This window comes from Vicugna pacos, chromosome 27 (genome assembly GCF_048564905.1).
Source record: "Vicugna pacos chromosome 27, VicPac4, whole genome shotgun sequence".
NCBI lineage: Eukaryota > Metazoa > Chordata > Mammalia > Artiodactyla > Camelidae > Vicugna > Vicugna pacos.
In genome coordinates, this window is record NC_133013.1 from 15,592,752 (window position 1) to 15,610,819 (window position 18,068).

Genomic DNA, 18,068 nt, shown 5'->3' on the forward strand with positions numbered 1-18,068 from the left:
AATAGACGTGATAAAAGAAACTTTCACATATTGAGATACATGGAAGTCATTCTGGGTTATTTATGAGTTAACCTGAATTTTCTGCTAACTAAAATAGCCTGTTTGTGGCCTATCAAACATACTTTGTACATCTGCTTTATTTATTAAAGAAAAGGGCACACTGACCAGAAGTAAAAAATGTCCATGTTAAAAACAAAGATTAAATGCCCCTCTTCCTGGGATGCCGAGGCTGGTGTTCCTATGATAATAAGACTCCCTTCCCAGGTGCCAAGGCCATAATGACTCAATATGTACATGGTGGTCTGTTCTTTTTTTTGAAACTTTGAAGAAATGTTTCTTTGACTTGTTAATGTTTCTTTGTTCTGAGAAGATATAAAACTGTTCCGGAAACCCTGTTTCTCCAGAGCAGCGCCTTAGAGTCATCTGGGAGGCGGGCTTTTGGGCTAGTCCTCAGTTTGGCTCAAATAAAATTCGTCCATATTCTTATTATTGATTATTATTTATGTGGACAGATGCTATGGTGTAAACATCATAAAGTCAGGATGAGATATATCCATATAAGAGGTATAAGAGGTAGATAAACGCTAGAGGAGTTCAGAAGGAAAAAGGGAAACCTTATATGATTGGAGCATTTGAACTGGATCTTAATTCCGTATGACTAAGAAAATATGTTTTTCCTTCAAATCCGAGGTCTCAGGTAAAATGAGCAGGAAAAAGGTGTCACATTGGATCAAAGTTTGGGAAGTAACTGACAATTTTTACCTACCTGAAGAAAAGAGGTTGCCTTTGGGCTCCGTGAGGGGTAGGCCGAGTACACATTCTGCAACACGCCTCCTCTCTGGAGGGACCCACCTGTTCCTGCCTTAAGTGGCGACTTTAGGAACAGGTGCATCTGGGAGGAAGATGTTCCAGGCAGATCCAGCATTACTTCAGTCGGGTTCTTTCTCCTGGTGCTCATAGTCACCTGCTCTCTGCTGCGTTTGCTGATGGTGGAACCAGTCGAAGGGCCAGGGCCACGTTCTGGGGGCCCCTTCTGCCCAGTCCAACCTTGTGAGGGAAGAATTGTTCCTCTGCTCCACTCTCCAGGGGGGACTTGAGAACCAGGGTCCACAGCGCTGAGGTGTTTACAGTTTGCGGTTCCCAACCTCTACCACCTGTTACCCGCGGCCTCCCGGAACCACCTCTCTGGTCTAAATGAGAGCTAAAGGGACATTTCCCACTGAGCACCATGGCGGGTGATGACACACAGGTCCGCCCGGGATGTAGTCCGGAGAAGAGCTGAGGAAGGGTCTGTCGAAGGAAGGAGAGAACGAATCTCAAACACAGCTGAACGGCGGTGTCATGAACTGCTGAGCTCGCTGCTGTGCAAACTGGAAGCATTTCATTTACAAATTAAGATTCTCTGCTTGGAAGTTCCAACCAGAACTAGATGAGATTAAAGGCTGTTCAGCTCAGCCTCAGATAGTCTGGTTTCAGTGGTTTGGGAAGGAGCCTGGTACTGGTGTTTATAAAACGTTCCCCCAGCGATTCTGAAATGCCGTCAGGACTGAAGTATCACTCGGACATAATCCGACTTGAATTCTCCTCGTCTGCCTTCGAGGAAGCAGAGGCCCAGAGAAAGTCTCGCGATAGGAAGCCACATGCCGAGAAACGGAAGTGCAGAAAATCTCCTCGGCTAACTCCGGGCGCTCTTTCACTTGCGTTCCTAGTTCCTCCTCCCTCCGAATGTAGGAGAGACAGAATTGAAGGTGAACCTGTGATCAGGCCTACACACCTGCCCTTGACCGACCCCTTCTGTCCCTGGACCCTCGGTGACCCTGCAGCTGTCTCCTGCCCGCTTTCTGTTTCCCAGGTGGCTCGGGTTGCACTTTGTTTTAATTGATACAGTGTCTCTCCTGGAATATCATGTCTGTTTCTTCTGTTCTTTCTTCTGGAAGCAAATGGGAAAGATTTATGACTCCTTGTAAAACCCCAGCCTTGTTTAGAAATTGCTTGTGATTGATTAAGTAATAAAAATGCTTTTAAGATAGGGAGGTAAATCTCCCTGCTAATTGCTCTGTGCTTTACATTAGAACCTTGTTACACTGCCTGACGCTCCCCAGGGCTGGACAACTTGGTAATTTCCATCACCCTGAAAAGTCACATTGGCATCATTGTCTGCAGCTTTTTTTCCCAGGGCTGATACTGTTAAACGACACAGACAGATAATTAATGGACCAATAAACACAACCAGCAAAGCATTGGAAACAAGAGAGCATAATCCCTTCCTCCCTCGGAGGGTAAATTCTGCTGCTTCATCTGTGTAGGTGGACAGGATCCAAGCCCTGGTGGAAGGGTGGTCCAGATGGGAGATGGAAGGACTTTCTCAGCCTCCACTCACTTCTTCCTTCTTTCTAGCAAAATAGTTTTGGGTACCCTAAAAGATGGCTTGATTACTCAGCGGCTTTGAGCCAAAAGGAGATGGAACTTGAAATCCCAGTGGGGAAGACACATTCCTGGGCAGGGGGAGAGGGCACAGAGAATGTGCAGTGTTCGATGCAGTGAGCCTGGATTAGACGGGCAACCATCTGGGCCCTGAAGGAATACAATAATGCAGCCATTGCCAAGTTCCTTCTCAATTTCCATCACGAGAGTCATCGTACTTTTATACAGTCCTCTGCAGCTTTCCAAAGTTTTCAAACCCACAGGTAAGTGGGTATCAGTTCTCACTCCTCTTCTGATATGAGCAGTTTTCAATCAGTCTAGGAGACCCCGGGGTAATGAAGGCAGGGAACAGGTGTGTTATATTAAGAACGATAGTTCGTCTTTGTCTCCAGTTGCTGGCACTGAGCTTCTCAAATCTTTGGAGTTTCTTGAGTGAAGGGTGATAGGAATGCTTTTTGTTCTAACAGAAGTATCAAGACCTTAGAAAGCTTCAGGATGTGTAGTCAGGAATTCTAAGCCTCGATTAGAAGCTTGGAAGTTTCAGCCCCACCTCCTGACCTCCTAGAAGAGGAGAGGAGTTGGAGGTTAAGTAAATAACCAATGGCCAGTAATTTAACCAACCATGCCTACTTAATTAAATACGCGTAACCCCCCGTATTGTTTATTTAGTAGGTTTGCAGAGCTTCGAAGTTGGAGAACACATCCGCATACTGGGAGGGTAGCCCACCCCAACTCCAGGAAGGCAGAAGCTCCTGTGTTTGGGAAACTCCGGACCTCGCGCTACGTACCTCTGCATCTGGCTGTTCTTTCGCATCCTTAATAATCAACAGGTAAGTGTTTTTGAGAGTTTTATGAACCATTCTAGGAAATTATCAAACCTGAAAAAGAGGTTTTAAGAACCTCCTGACTTTGTAGCCAAGTCAGACTGAAGTGTGGGTCACCGGAGGACCCGGGACTTACAACTAACACCTGAAGTGGGGGCTGCCTCAGGGGATGGAGCCCCTAAACCTATGGGGTCTATGCCAACTCCAGGTAGTTAGTGTCAGAACTGAACTGAGTATAGAACACCCAGTCGATGTCCAGAGAGCTGGAGGATTGCTTGATGTGAGACAAAAACTCCACACATTTGGTATTAGAAGTGTTGTGAGTTAAAATAGCTCAGAAGGGTTTCTGAGTGTGAAGGAAGAACTATCCAAGGGGCAGGCAGGCCAGGAGACATTTCCTGTCTCTCACAAAGCCAAACTCGGCTCACCCCTGTCCCCTCACCTACCCTGTCACCAACTTGATTCGGTAGCCACAAATTTTGCAAAGCAGATTTGCGGCCGGGACATGGGTGGTGGTGGTTGGGGGTGGGGTGTAGACCCGATCCTCCAGCATATACTGCGTGGCGCAGATGTTATTGATAGCAAGTGATGGAAAGAAAACAAGAGGAGGAATGTGGAATTGGTTCACAGATGAGCACAGGAGATCCCTGACTGCTCTAAAACTTGGATAATATGTGTGATGTGGGTACTTTTTTGGTGAGGAGCCACTTCCTTCATCAAAGTTTTAAGGATTCACCATCCAAAAATGATTTAAAAAAATGGGGAAAGTATTGCTCAGTGGTAGAGTATATGCTTAGCATATTATGAGGTCCTGGATTCAATCCCTAGTACCTCCATTAAAAAAAAGTACATAAATCTAATAACCACCCCCCAATAAAAATAAAAAACAAATTAAAAAAAAACCCAAACAACCCTAAGTTGCATTAAAAAAATTAGAAAGGTGGTAGGAGAATTAATTCTGACTCAGAGGGTCCCTGATTTCTTGGGAGCAGCTTCAATGGAAAGTCACTCTGCTCTAATGAGTTATTGAGGAAGGAGTCATTTCCCAGGGAAGGATTTCAGGTTTAGACTGTTACCCACTGAGAACTTTTAACCTGTCTCAAGGGCAGAATGTGGGGCAAATGACAGGGACAGATCACGGCTAGGAATACTTCGTTATGCTTTTGTCACAGTATTTCCTAGCCATTCCACTTTGTGATACATTAGAGATACCCAAACTTTAAATTACAGAGAGGAGTGATTAGCTTCAGAGAGGTGACGTCAGTCCACCCCAGGCTTCCTAGCATCTCCAAAGAGTGGAGACGAAAGAGTCAGAACTCCTGGACCTCTCCATTGGGTAATAATGAGGATACTCATGTAAGGAAAGGTCTTGGTTTTAGAAGTGCTGCCCCTCGGGCTATGCCTCAGGTCTCACCATGAAGAAACTCTGCTCAGGTTAAATCTTGGGAGGAGTGAGAGCCTTCAAGTTTAAGACACAGTTGCAAATAGACAGGGAGCTCCTTACCACCTCTGTCTTCTCCTTCTGACTCATTCTGCTGGAGGTTCTCCTGAACTCTTAGGCAGGGCTTTGTGTTATTTCCAGGTGGTGGGCCAACTTGTCACCACTATGTCCTCCTATGGAAGGCAGAAATTGGGGAGACTTAAAGAAACAGAAGGTCCCTGCCTTACAGGGGCCAGATGTCAATATTTCCATGTCCAACACAGTGAGGAATTCTAATAAAAGAAGTAGTTAACATTTACTGAGTACAGGGTGGGAGGGTATGCTCATTGGCAGAGTGCATGCCTAGCATGCATGAGGTCCTGGATTCAATCCTCAGTACCTCCATTAAAAAAAAAAAAACTTAATTACCTCCCCACTAAACAAAAAATACAAAAAAAAATTACTGAGTACATATGAGGAGTCACTGCACTGAGTGTCCAGTTGTTAGCCAGATTATCTCATTGAATCCTTCCTACCACTTTATGGACAAGGCACTATAAATGTCCCTACTTTACTGATGACAGAGTGGAAGATTGGAGAGAAGGAGGATTAACTTGTCTGAGATTCTAAGCCAGTGAGTAGTGGACCCAAGCCACCTGCTGTCAGAGGACACACTCTTAGCCACTATGCAGTTAACTATTTCTGTGGTCCATTGCTGGCTGGCTTCGGTCTCCTAGGCATCCTGTCTCTGCGACAGGGTGGAGGAAAAAGGCTTCTAGGTGTTTGCAGGGTTAGTTAGAAAGTGAATATAGAATAGGAACATCTGAGAGGTCTGAGTTGATGCAAAGGGGTAGTGGAAGCGTGTCACAACCCATGGAGGGACGGTCTGGACGGCAGCCAGTGAGGTGCCAGGCCCCCGTCCAGGTGGCCTGCATCCATTCCCTGCTGCAGCCAGTGAAGCCAGTCCCACGAGCTCTGCATTTCTCAGTGCGTGTGTTACAGCATAATAACGTTCCACAGCTCAAGGCCACAGCTGTTCCTTCAGATGACTTCCTGCTACTTATCTTAAAAAATAATTGGAGATGGAAGTCAGGTTGTGTTTGGGAGAAGAATAAATAAAATTTTTTATGCTGATAGTTAAAAAGCAAGCAAACAAACAAAAACTCCCTAAAACCTTGGCCAGAGCCTGGCGTGCCACCCACTCATCCTGCAGGTTAGTTCCAGATCTTGTTCTCTGATTGAGAGGAAGCATCCAGTTGGAGATCTAGCTCCTTTGGGCTGGAAGAATACAGGAAGTGGTTGGCCCTCCCAGGGTTTGGACAATACTGCAGATTGCTGAGTGGAGCTGGAACCAACAGAGCCTGGCAGCAGAGCTGTGGCACCAAGTGAGGGCGGCCCAGTGGGGTATAAACTGATGACAGAGCCTTCACAGCCCAGCTTACTCAAACCACCTTTGGGAGTGGCCCAACCATTGGCCATTCCTGGTGCCCCTGAGACCTTCCTGGAAAGAATCTCATGCATCTTCCTTCCAGGTTATGTCTCTTGGTATCCAGTTGTGTATTAGAAAGTCAATACGTTTCTCAAAAGTGTCAACTTAGAAGAAATTAAAAGAAATGATATCATCCCCAATGGAAAGGGAAAATGTGTCGGAGATATTTTTCTACTCCTTGTGCATGAAGTGTGTGAAAGGTTAGTCCCAGAAAGCGTGTAAACAGATTGAAGAGTTTGCAGCAAATATTTGTAACAGTTCCTTTGGTCGATGGTGAGCTATTGAAGGTGTGTAAGCAGGGAAATAATGGGATTTGATTTGTGAAGTCTTGTTCAACAACTGACGGTTATAATTAGTGCTTTCTGCTTGATTGGGGTATCCTTGAGGATAAGGAATGAAGCATTCTTTGCTTTTGTGTCCCTCACATCGTACAAACAAGTGCCATGTACTTACTTGCTCCTCAATAAATCTTAAACGAATGAATGTGAAGGAAAGTGTCTGCAAGTGTAGGCAGGAGTGGGGTTGGAGTCGAAGGTTGAAAATTGGAAGCTGGAAGGGGCTAGAGTCAGGGGAAGAGGCCAGAGGACCTCAAAACTCAAACCTCCAAAAGGTTGGAGGTGTGAGTTATAGAAAATGGCTGTGGGAAGGGAGAAAGATGGGTGAATGTAGGACCTGTTATGCAAGAAAGATGGGCTCTTATTTCTGTGGTCTTGAGAGGGGATCTATGATGCAGTGCAGGGCTGTCCAATAGAACTTTCTATAAGGACAGAAATATCCTATTGTTTAATACGGTAGCCATTGGCATATGTGGCTGTTGAGCACTTGGGATGTGTCTAAAGTGACTGAGGAACTGAATTTTTAATTAAAAAAAGTGCAATTAGATTTAAATAGCCTCATATGGCTAGTAGTGATCATATTGGACAGTGTACCCAATTATCTCCAAATCACAAGGAATGGTTTTGTGGGTCCAGGAAAAAATGCAGGAGAAATTAAAAGGAAGAATATTTGCTATGCCCAGTGGTAGTTTTGAAGACAACTGTAGCAGCAGGAACTTCTACAGGGAAACCCCAGGTTTGAGCTGTTCACTGTAGGTGCAGACTTGGTGGAGAAGAAATAAAATTAGAGCATCTCACAGATTGTCTCACATATCCTTGACATATTAACTGACTTGGAGCTGGAACCATTTATTCATTAGTTTTATGGTCAAAATGAAATAAAGTACCATAAATGCTCTCTGTTTCTTTGGCACCCATCCTGGTCCAGGTGAGGATGCTATCCATTTTCCCTTCCAGCCCTTCATGCGGAGGTGTGTGGATTGAGGTATCACTGGGGAGGGATAATCTAAACCAGCCAAATTTAGCTAGGCTTTTCACGAGCACTTACAGCAAATTAACCTGAATTTGCTTTGGCAGGGGGAGGGTTTTATTTTGCTGGCATCATGTACTTGTAATAAAAGTGCCCTTTTTAATAAAAATCAATGACAACTCTAAATACACAGTAAAGGCTGCAATATTAATAAAACATACTATGCATTAAATCCAACTTTACTATGCGACGTGCACTATTTACAACTGGCATTTCGGGCTTGATCATGCTTCCAATGGCGAATGAAATGGCCTAAAACAGCTGTCAGATGGTGTGAGATGAACATAGATACACTGTTAAGCAAAACTCAAAGGAACTCTGAATGTTCTCTCTCAGCAATGAGACCAGCCCTGAGTAACTAGGGTTGAGTGTATGGCCTGTAGCCAATTGTGCTGTCATTCACCCCTCCTCCCATCTCTCTTTCCCTCTTTTACTCCCTCACTTCCTCTCTTCCCTCTTACCGTGTGCACAGAGCTTGAGGTATACAAAAGAAATTAAAGGCATCTCTTGCTTTCCAGGGCTTAACATATTAATATGGAGATTAAACATTAACTATATCCATCATACAGTTCTTCTCTGGCTCCCTAATGTTTAAAGGATATGGATTTCTAATTCATTCCATGTGCTACTTCCTTTACTGGAATTGCCCTACCTTTTCTTCTTCACATAGAAAACTCCTACTCATCCTTTAAGACCCAACCCAAATGGACCCTCCTCTACAAAGACTTCCTTGAGCCCTCATGCACAGCCTGTGACTACATCTTTTGTGCTCCCACACTATTTTTCCATTTTCCAATTGCTGAGATTGTCACACGCACTCTGAGTAAAATTCCTTGCCTTCATTTCTGTGATTTCCACAGTGAGAAATTTAAGGGCAGGCACTCGGTTATGCAGATTTTTGCAACTTCAATGTCTCTCCCTTTGCCTTGCACATGGCAAGTGCGAAAGTATTTCTTTTGTATGAATTTGGTAACAAATATAGGATAATGTCAAATGTAGCTAACTAGGTATGGTAGAATTTGGAGGAAATGTGCTGGTCATTCTGTCGGAAGTGCTACTCAGTTAAGAACCTTGAAAGGTGCTCAAAGTGATGGGCCTCTGTTAGCCAAGTTCCTCTTGTCTTGTGGCTTCATCATTTTAAAAAAATTTAATTAATTAATTTTTTTTTCAGCCTCTACAGTGAGAAATGAGCACTGGGCTCTAACTTCCACTAAGACTTTCGTGCTACTTATCTTAAAAAATAATTGGAGATGGAAGTCAGGTTGTGTTTTCAGTTTTATTAGGTAGAATTATTACAGTTTGACTGTACATATACATTATATCATATTGCATATAAATACATATATACAATATACTGCACTTATTTTTTACTTTGCATATGTGTACTGATCATTGTGTCTAAGAACAGATTAGAACTTTAGCTTTTTAAACTTACATAGTTATCAAAGAAATAAGTGGCTCTGTCATTTTTAACACCTGGCTTCCAAGGTTGCTGGACTTGACATCACCTAGCTGACAGATGGGAAAGAACCTGGAAGTTTGCTAGGCGGTGGGGGATGGGGGATGGGAGTGAAAGGGAGGGACAAGTACACACCGCTTTGGCTCCCATTCCACAGCCTACAAGCCAGTCACGTGGCCACATCTGACTGCAGGAGAGGCTGGGATACACGGTTTAGCTGTGTGCCCAAAGGAAATGAGTTTGGTGCTCACGTAGCCAGCCAGTTTGGAGAGACACATAAGGTCTCAAATTCATGTCCAAACACTCTGCCTCTTACTCACGGTGCCCAGACACACAGGCTTTCTGGATTTTCTTGGTGCCAAGCAAATTCCCTCTTTCCATTTGCTGTTCCCTCTGCCTGGAATCTTTTCACCCAGGTCTCCTTGATCTGTCTCAAGCAGTTCACACTACCCTCCCACCAGTTCCTTTCTAGCCTGTCACCCTCTCTGCTGTGTTGGCTGCACTTCCACTCACTGTAGTTACATTGTCATTTACCTCCACTCGGTTATAAGTTCCACGAGGGCACTGCCCTTCTTGTAGTAAACCAGCGGCTGCTCCCGGTGCCTCCTGCGGTTCAGCCTCTAGGGCGAGAAGCTTTGTTGCCTCTGGGGGGCAACCTGACAATGCATTCTCCTTCACGTCAGTGAATCCCAAAGAGGCATCTTCCATCTTCTACTGGGTTTTTAGATTTAAAGAACAATTGACATGGGGTGTGGATAAGGCAGCGATGTCGAAAGACCAGCCCCATCCCAGAGTCAAACTAAAGGTACTCACTACACGTTCTGTAAACACGACCTTTAGTGAGCTCTGTCCCTGAGTGGTCAAGTTTAAAATTAAGGAGGCTTTGAAGTCCAGCTGCTTCCTGGTTTATGAGACCTTGGGAAGTTACCTAACTTCCTTGGATTCCCTTTTTGGTAAAATGGGCAAAATGACGCAGATGAGGTCACATTTATGAGGCACTGGGGTCATGCCTGGCATTTAGTAGGAACTGAGAATGTACCCCTCTTCCACTTCCCTTCCTTCCTCCTCCTTTTCCCTTCTACTTTGTCCTTTTCTTCTTTTTCTTCCTCTTCCATGTTTTTTCACAGCGAGGGGCTTGCACAACTATGTAAGGAGGTGCCTTCCTTTGCGTCCCTCCATCTGTGAGAACTCAGATCCCTCCCCATGCACAGGAGTCTCACCTTGGCCTTGCTGAGCTACCTTGTCCACCATACTTCCGGTCCAGACGAACCATCCTAAGAGACCATGTGAAAGCAAGTTTCTAACACACGTAGTTAATAGGTTAATGGGTTTCAGGGGACCCAGCTTGGCCCATATTTAGAGTGTAATAATGACTTGTGCTTTAATTGGTTTTCCCTCATTTGGGGACCACAAGAACATAATTTCCTCAAATTCTCAGTAGGACCTCTGGTTAGAATAACTGTTGAATTTTGCTTCAGCCAGACTACACGTGAAAGGACCTTCTAGGACAAAACCCAGATCTCTGTTGACACAAATAAGGGGCACAGGGAAACTCCCCAGATGCCTGCTGAAGTATCGAATCCAATCCTGAGAGAGACTCTTTAACTGAACCATTGACAACTGCATTTTTCTCCAATAGTTAGGCGTCCATGACAGGGTGGCTGTTTGGAAAATACAAATACTATATGGACAGGAGGATCCAAAAATGTTACTCTGATTACTGTAGCTTGGTTTCGATGATCAGTAAGAAGATGACCGTACACAGCACCCTGGGGGGTGACATGAAGGCTTTTCATGCTTTCTGAGTTCCATCAAATGACCGAAAGGGACAGAATCCAAAGTATTGGTTCTCATGTTAGCATCTTGAGGGCTGGGCTGATATCTTTTTCACCTTTGCCTCACAGAGCCACTTATCATGCAAGAGATGCCTAGTAGGTACTTGTTGGAATAAAATGAAAAAACTCCAGGGGGGAGGGTATAGCTCAGTGGTAGAGCACATGCTTAGCATGCACGAGGTCCTGGGTCCAATCCCTAGTAACTCTGTCAAAAAAAAAATTCCCAGGGCCTTAGCTAAAATCAGAAAGGGCTGCTTGATATAAGAATACAGCTTGGATAGCGTATTAAATATATTTTCTCTGCTCTTTGTCTTGGTTTGTGTTGAAATCTTTCCTCTTCTTTTCTGTGCTGATTGTACCTAGATTTTATTAGTTGAATGAAATGGAGAAGGGAACAGAGGTAGATGACTCAGGTTTTCTATTTCATTTGTTTCGGTTTGTTTTGGAGTGCCTACTGGAAGGCAGCCCGCTTTACCAGGCACTTTTTTTTTTTTTTTTTGCTTATCATACCTTTTATTTTGGTTATTGTGATTTTATTATAAGAATCTTTTCTTATTTTATACTTAGCTTGTTTGAAAGAATGCCTTAAAATCTTGCTGAAAACATGCAGCACAGTTTTAAAATATTATTGCATTTTATAAAGTAAATATATTTCTAGGGAGATAGGGAAGGTTTTCCCTTCCTAATTATTAGCATAATATTTGTGTTGTTTCCAAATTGCTCCCCCATCTCTAACCCCTAACTCTGAAGGGGTTTATATATCTGATTTTTAAAACACTTTTATATTGAGTTATATCTGTTTTTTAAAACACTTTTTTATTGAGTTATAATCATTTTATAATGTTGTGTCAAATTCCAGTGTAGAGCACAATTTTTCAGTTATACACGAACATACACATATTCATCGTCACATTATTTTTGCCCTGTGAGCTACCGCAAGACCTTGTATATATTTCCCTGTGCTATACAGTATAATCTTGTTTATCTATTTGACATTTTGAAATCCCAGTCTGTCCCTTCCCACCCCCGCCCCCTTGGCAGCCACAAGTTTGTATTCTATGTCTATGAGTCTGTTTCTGTTTTGTATTTATGTTTTTTTTTCCTTTAGATTCCACATATGAACGATCTCATATGGTATTTTTCTTTCTCTTTCTGGCTTACTTCACTTAGAATGACATTCTCTAGGAACATCCATGTTGCTGCAAATGGTGTTATGTTGTCATTTTTATGGCTGAATAGTATTCCATTGTATGAATATACCACATCTTCTTTATCCAGTCATCTGTTGATGGACATTTAGGCTGTTTCCATGTCTTGCTATTGTATATACAGTGCTGCTATGAACATTGAGGTGCAGGTGTCTTTTTGAAGTAGGGTTCCTTCTGGATATATGCCCAGGAGCAAGATTCCTGGGTCATATGGTAAGTCTATTCCTAGTCTTTTGAGGAATCTCCATCCTGTTTTCCACAGTGGCTGCACCAAACTGCATTCCCACCAGCAGTGTAGGAGTTTTCCCTTTTCTCCGCAGCCTCTCCAGCATTTGTCATTTGTGGACTTTTGAATGACGACCATTCTAAACCAGGCGCTTTTACAGACGTTGCTCTTGTTATTCTCATTTATAGGTGTGAAAAATGAGGCCCAGAGACATTAAGAAACATGTCAAGGTCACACAGCTGAGCCAGCATTGAAACCAGGGGTCCTTCCTTCAAAAATTGATGCTTTTTCTACTAAATCCATAATAGGCTGAGGTAGGGATGCAGGAAATGAGGGGAAAATGGAGCACTAACTACTCCGATCCTACAGGTCACCTGGGCCAAGGAGTATAGAAATGCTTCTGTCCTAAATGAGCTCTTATCTTCCTCCTCCCTGCCTCCTTGGCAGCCTCCATGATTTACATTCAAGGTTCTGTCATAGAAGATGCAAGTAGACTTTAGCTGCGGCAGCACAGATCTGGATAGGCCTGGTGATTGCTTCCTTCATATTTAGAGACCCAGGTCTTAGGAGGTCAGCATAATTCTATTGCCATGAAGGAGGTGAGAGGGTAAGATTTCTCTCCCCCTTAGGCAGTTGCTCGGAGGTAGTGACAGTGATAAACAGAAGATACATTCTCCTTGGGTGCAGCCTCTGGCTTTCGTTCCCCAGGCAGCTTGAGAATAGAGTGCCCCCTTCTGTTCTCGTGAGTTTCTCCCAACCTGGTGTCCAGAGGTTCTGACAGTCCTTGGCCAAAGGTATAAAGATTCTTTCCTGGACTAAACTCTAGTCTAGCTCTTCTGAATCCTCTCCCCAAGTAAACCTTGACTTTTAGACTCTGTGTTCGTTTCTGTGTTGTCCAATTCTGGCGAGAATCCTGCTATATCAGTTTAGCCAGAGTCCCCCATCCCTAATATCTGATTACCTTTGATATCTGACCAGGTTTCTTACCCTCCACCATCCCCCAAGTGATGTCCAGACATGCTGGTCTGCCTTCAGCAAGAATCCTGTGAGATTGATTCAGCCAGAATCCCTACTCAACCCTCATGTTTCCTCTGAGTAATTTTCCATCCACTGCCCCCTACCCTGCTGCTTACTACTCCCACTTTTCCTGATTGTATTAGGAGCTGAGCCCCATCTCTCTCCTCCTCTATAAAACCCCATTGTCATAGCCCCCCCCTTACATAAAGTCTGTCTTACTGTTCTGCAGCAAGTGTCATGAATAATTTTTTCCTTAACAGTACTGTTCTCTAGAGCACTTCCAACAAGGCTTTTGCATGGAAATCTCAGAATCTCAGAATCATTTTTTTCCCCAGGACTTCTCCTATTTAATATTTGAATCATCTTTTGAATATAGTAAACCAAACCTCCAGGCCTCATGAGGCAAGGAACTCTCTCCACCTTCTATAAGACCCAAACTTTTTTGCAGTCAGTTCTAATAATTAGAAAGCTAATTATTGAAGAAATAATCTTCAGCATTTATGTAGCTCTTTATAAAGTATTTCTGCATGTCTTATTTCTCCTGAGCCCTACAAAATCTTGCTAAGGCAAATCTGATTAATATCCCCATTTTACAGAAGAACAACTCCAGGACAATCAAAGAAATTAAGCAACTTGCCCCAGATTACTTAAGAGATTGAAATTAGAGACATATGTCACCAAACTGGCCCACTGATGATTTTTTGTGGGGGAGAGGGAGCTAATGCATGTTTTAAAAAACTGAGTTTGGATGACTTGTCTTGTTCATTATGCCATTGTTGACACCACTCCTCATGCTTTGAATGGATCACTTCACACATTTAAGTCACCTATCTGGCCTCAGGAGACAATCTGAATTCAGGATATCTCACTTATAAGTGGTAGAAACAGGATTCGGCCTCCGGCATGCTAACTGTGGTATGTTTTAGTATACCATGCCATCTGTGTTTTTTAATTTTTACCTTTGCCCTGTTTCTGAATCGCAGCACAAGTTGAAAATCTACCTTACATTGACAACTTCTTAGCTATTCCTAGGCACCTACCCTCTGTACCTTCTTTTCCCGAGTTAAGCTCCCCAACTCCTCTATTGTTCCTTATTAGCTGTATGTATATAATATTATGATTCATTATAAGCAATATATATGTGGTTTTCATCTGCTTTCTGGTACAGAGTTTCTCAAACCCTTGGAATGTCCTAGTGCTGAAAGCAATAAAGATGTCTTTGGTTATATTTAGGAGGTGACTTTTAGACCACACCTAAGGGGCCGGTTGCCAGGAGAACCAACCATGTGATTAGGGGGTTGGAACTTTCTGGGGAGGAATGAAGGCTGGAGGTTTCCAATGGACGATGATGTAGTCAACCATGACTATGTAATGAAGCCTCTAAAAAACCAGGGTTCAGAGAGCTTCTCGGTTGGTGAACACGTGGAGATTGGAGAAGAGTGGGACACTCAGAGAGCACAGAAGCTCCCCACCTTTCCCTGTACCTTGCCCTCTGCATCTCTTCCATTTGGGTGTTCCTTTTTACATAAGCCAATCTACTAAGTACAGCAAAATATTTCTCTGAATTCTGTGAGCTACTCTAGCAAACAGATTGAACCCAAGGAGGGAGTTGTTGGAACCTCTGTTTTACTGCCAGTTGGTCAGAAGCACAGGTAACAACCTGGACTTGCGATTGGCATCTGGAGTGGGGGCCGTCTTATGGGACTGAGCCCTGCAGGATCTAATACTCTCTCTAGGTAGATAATGTCAGAATTGAGTTAATTGTTGGATACCCAGCTGGCTTTGGAGAATTGCTTGATGGTGTCGAAAAAAAATCTCTGTTCGTTGGCATTGGATTCAGAATCATACATCGGGTCCGCTTACCTGGATGGATTCCCGTTCGGTATTACTGCTCTTAAAAATGGTTCAGGAACTTGTTAAGATAGTCTGGATGTGAGCTGATCAGTGCAGCATAGTTTCACTGAAGCTCAGTGACTTGCAAATCACCGCAATCCTGGTTTAATGTTTGGTCACCACATAACCTCACAGATCTCTTAAGTGTTTAAGTATCCTCCTCGACCAGGAGAAACAAGGCTCATGCGAGAGTGTGTCTCTACTTTATTATCTCTCTTAAAGTTTATGCGCTCAAATATGGTCTGGTAATGAGTTAACAATACAAGAACAATCAATACCAGACTCTGAAAAGGAGAACTCACAACATGCCTATAAAAAGTGAAATTAACGTCATAAAACAATTATGGATTGGCGTTTTTCTCTTTTTTCTTTTGTTTTTTGCCTTGGCAAGGGATGTGGTTATCTCTGTGCTCCTAAATGAAAATTTCAGTGCTTTCAAAATCCATGTTACTTTTTGGCGGGGTGTGTGCAGAATTCTACCGTTATTGGGGGCCAGCTGCGCTAGCTCTGTTTGCAGGAAGATAACAAGAACTAACAAGTGCTCGGGGCCTCCTGTGTGCCAGCGACTGTGCAAAGCGTGTTACAGATATTTTCTCATTTCATCTTCACAATAAGCCAGAGGAGGGAGGTACAGTTACTGAGGGACTTGCCCATGGTCACACAGCTCTTAGGAAGACGGCCAGCAAATGATCCCTGGCAATGGCCTTTCTCCACAGTAAGGTGAATGTTTGCTCTTCCTCTGTCTGGTGTCTGATCCTGTTGGTTCTGAACCTGAGCAGGGAACAAAGATAACCTTTTCAGTTCCCTGAAAACTCAACACTCCCAGCGGAAGAGCCTGGAGGGGAGCATGAGTTTAGGGATCAAATTCTGTTCCCCCCCATACCTTTCTGCTTCCTGTCTGAGATACATTCTAAATTCCAGACAGTTATGAACCCTCCTTTCTCTAAAGTCCCAGAAGAAACATTATTAGATGTTTTTAAAATTACAGGGAAAGAAGAGGAAGAGGGGGCAAATGGAGGCAAATATTTGCAGTCTAATTTTACAAGAATTATTTTGTCACTTTATGAAAACATTTCCTTTGGAAGCACAAGTTCAAGAAGTCTAGGCAGAGGCTCAATGTTTTAGAAAGGAAGATGGCTGCGCCACTGATTTTTAATATCCCATATATGACCTACGTAAGGTGAGGACCAATTTTGTAAGCTGCCTCAGAGGACGTGGCCAGGCAGGCGGTGAGGGAAACACGAAGTGATTCTTTCTGAAGCTACATCTTCAAACACCTTTTATAAATACCTGTCATGGCTTCGGTAGGCTTATCAGTTATCAGTGCTTCCAATGCCATCCCTGTGGGAGGTGCCTTTTTTACTACCTTGTGGCCCTAGTGGAGGACCAGTTAGAGGGATTTCTTCCCACATGTTGACAACTTGGCTTAAGGAGGAAAGGCCCGAAACCATTTAGAACTGTTGCTGTAGTTCGTTTTATGGAAGTAATAATACTAGCTCTTGAAATGTCATTGCGTATGGCTTCCTGTATGCAGTAATTGTGCATTTAGCGTGTGCACAGTTGATCGGATGTGGGGTGAATGTCTCCACGGCACCTCCTTCCCTCGGCCTTGGCACACTTCTTTTGGCCCCACTTACATTTCCAGAATGGTCGGAGTGCGGGCTTGCCCTTCCTTGGTCGCTTCCTGTGAAGTGTAGCATTGGGCAGGTGAGTTGCCTTTTATGGAGCAGAAAATCACGTTATTCCTTTGGGTTCTTGTGTTCCTGTTCCCTGTGATCCTTGGCGACTCTTTGTAAGAAAGCAGAACCTGTCCTTGTTTCCCAAGGAGACTTGGGATGAGAGGCAGAGAGCCCAGAGTAACATTTAGGCGATGGAGGGGAATGGAATCTGCTTGGGTCTCACGATGACTCTGCAGGAAAAACATGGCACCGTTTCCCTGCCGAGAGCCTGATTTTTCCTGCTGCAGCCACTCTTATTTCCACGGTGAAAACATGTGGCCTTCTTGTCCTGTCCAGCGGCATGGATGGAATGTAAGTACCTGAATTCTTGCCCCCACATTAGCGAGGTGAGTATGTGTGTGGACCATGGACCCTGATGGTTTGGTTTCAAATTCCATCCTCTACTTCCCTGTTAGACTCTTCAGTGCACTCTTACCCTCTCTGTGCCTTAACTTCCTTATTTGCAAAATAACCGTAAGAATAAGTTTAGTATTAGAAACTCCTAAACCAGCAACGTGATGAAGCAAGCAGCTTGGAATTTGAATGTTATCTTTGCTGGTGAGTAATTTTCTGACCTTGAACGCATTTGATCCATAAAATGGCTATATTAATAATAATAATAATAATAATAATAATAATAATATCATCTATTCCACAGGACTTGGGGTGAGGATTGGTAAAGATAATAGACACTGTGTACCTGGGATAGTGCCTGCATTTGAGCACTCAACAAATAGTAATTTTATTTAATGATCAATATAATTGTTGTTTTAGTTTAATTTTTTTAAAAACCCAAGAGCATGGTGGTGGCATCCAGTTTGACACCAGGTTATTATAAGACCCTGGGAGCCCAGTAGAGGAGGCACCACTAACCTCAGTTAAATAGAAGAGTTACTGTGGCCACTGGGGAAAACAGAGACAAGGATGCCTGGAGAGGAAGGGGCGGGGCAGTGGCTACGGGAGATGAGCAGTTTCTGGGGAAGGTGTTGCCAGACCGTCTGCAAATAGGCTGCCTTGTGTGCGACACCTGTGGCCCAGAGTCTTCTTAAAACCATAGCTGATCACCGACCTCCACATGGTTCCAGGTGGAAATGTGAGCCTGTAGGTGCCAAGGGCATGTTCACAAGTCCCATTGGCCCTGGACATAGGCTTGAGGCCAGAGCCAGCACAGATTTTGAGACCAGCTCTCA

General features: G+C 43.7%; 1 protein-coding gene across 1 annotated transcript in view; it reads left to right on the top strand.

Annotated features, from left to right (window-relative positions):
• Window positions 1-3,191: 3,191 nt before the first annotated feature.
• AGBL1 (AGBL carboxypeptidase 1) overlaps window positions 3,192-18,068 on the top strand; it is a 645,810-nt gene continuing 630,933 nt past the window's right edge. The window contains exon 1 of the mRNA XM_072950742.1: window positions 3,192-3,254. The gene's annotated coding sequence lies outside the window, so the exon portion shown is untranslated. The remainder of the gene's footprint in view (window positions 3,255-18,068) is intronic.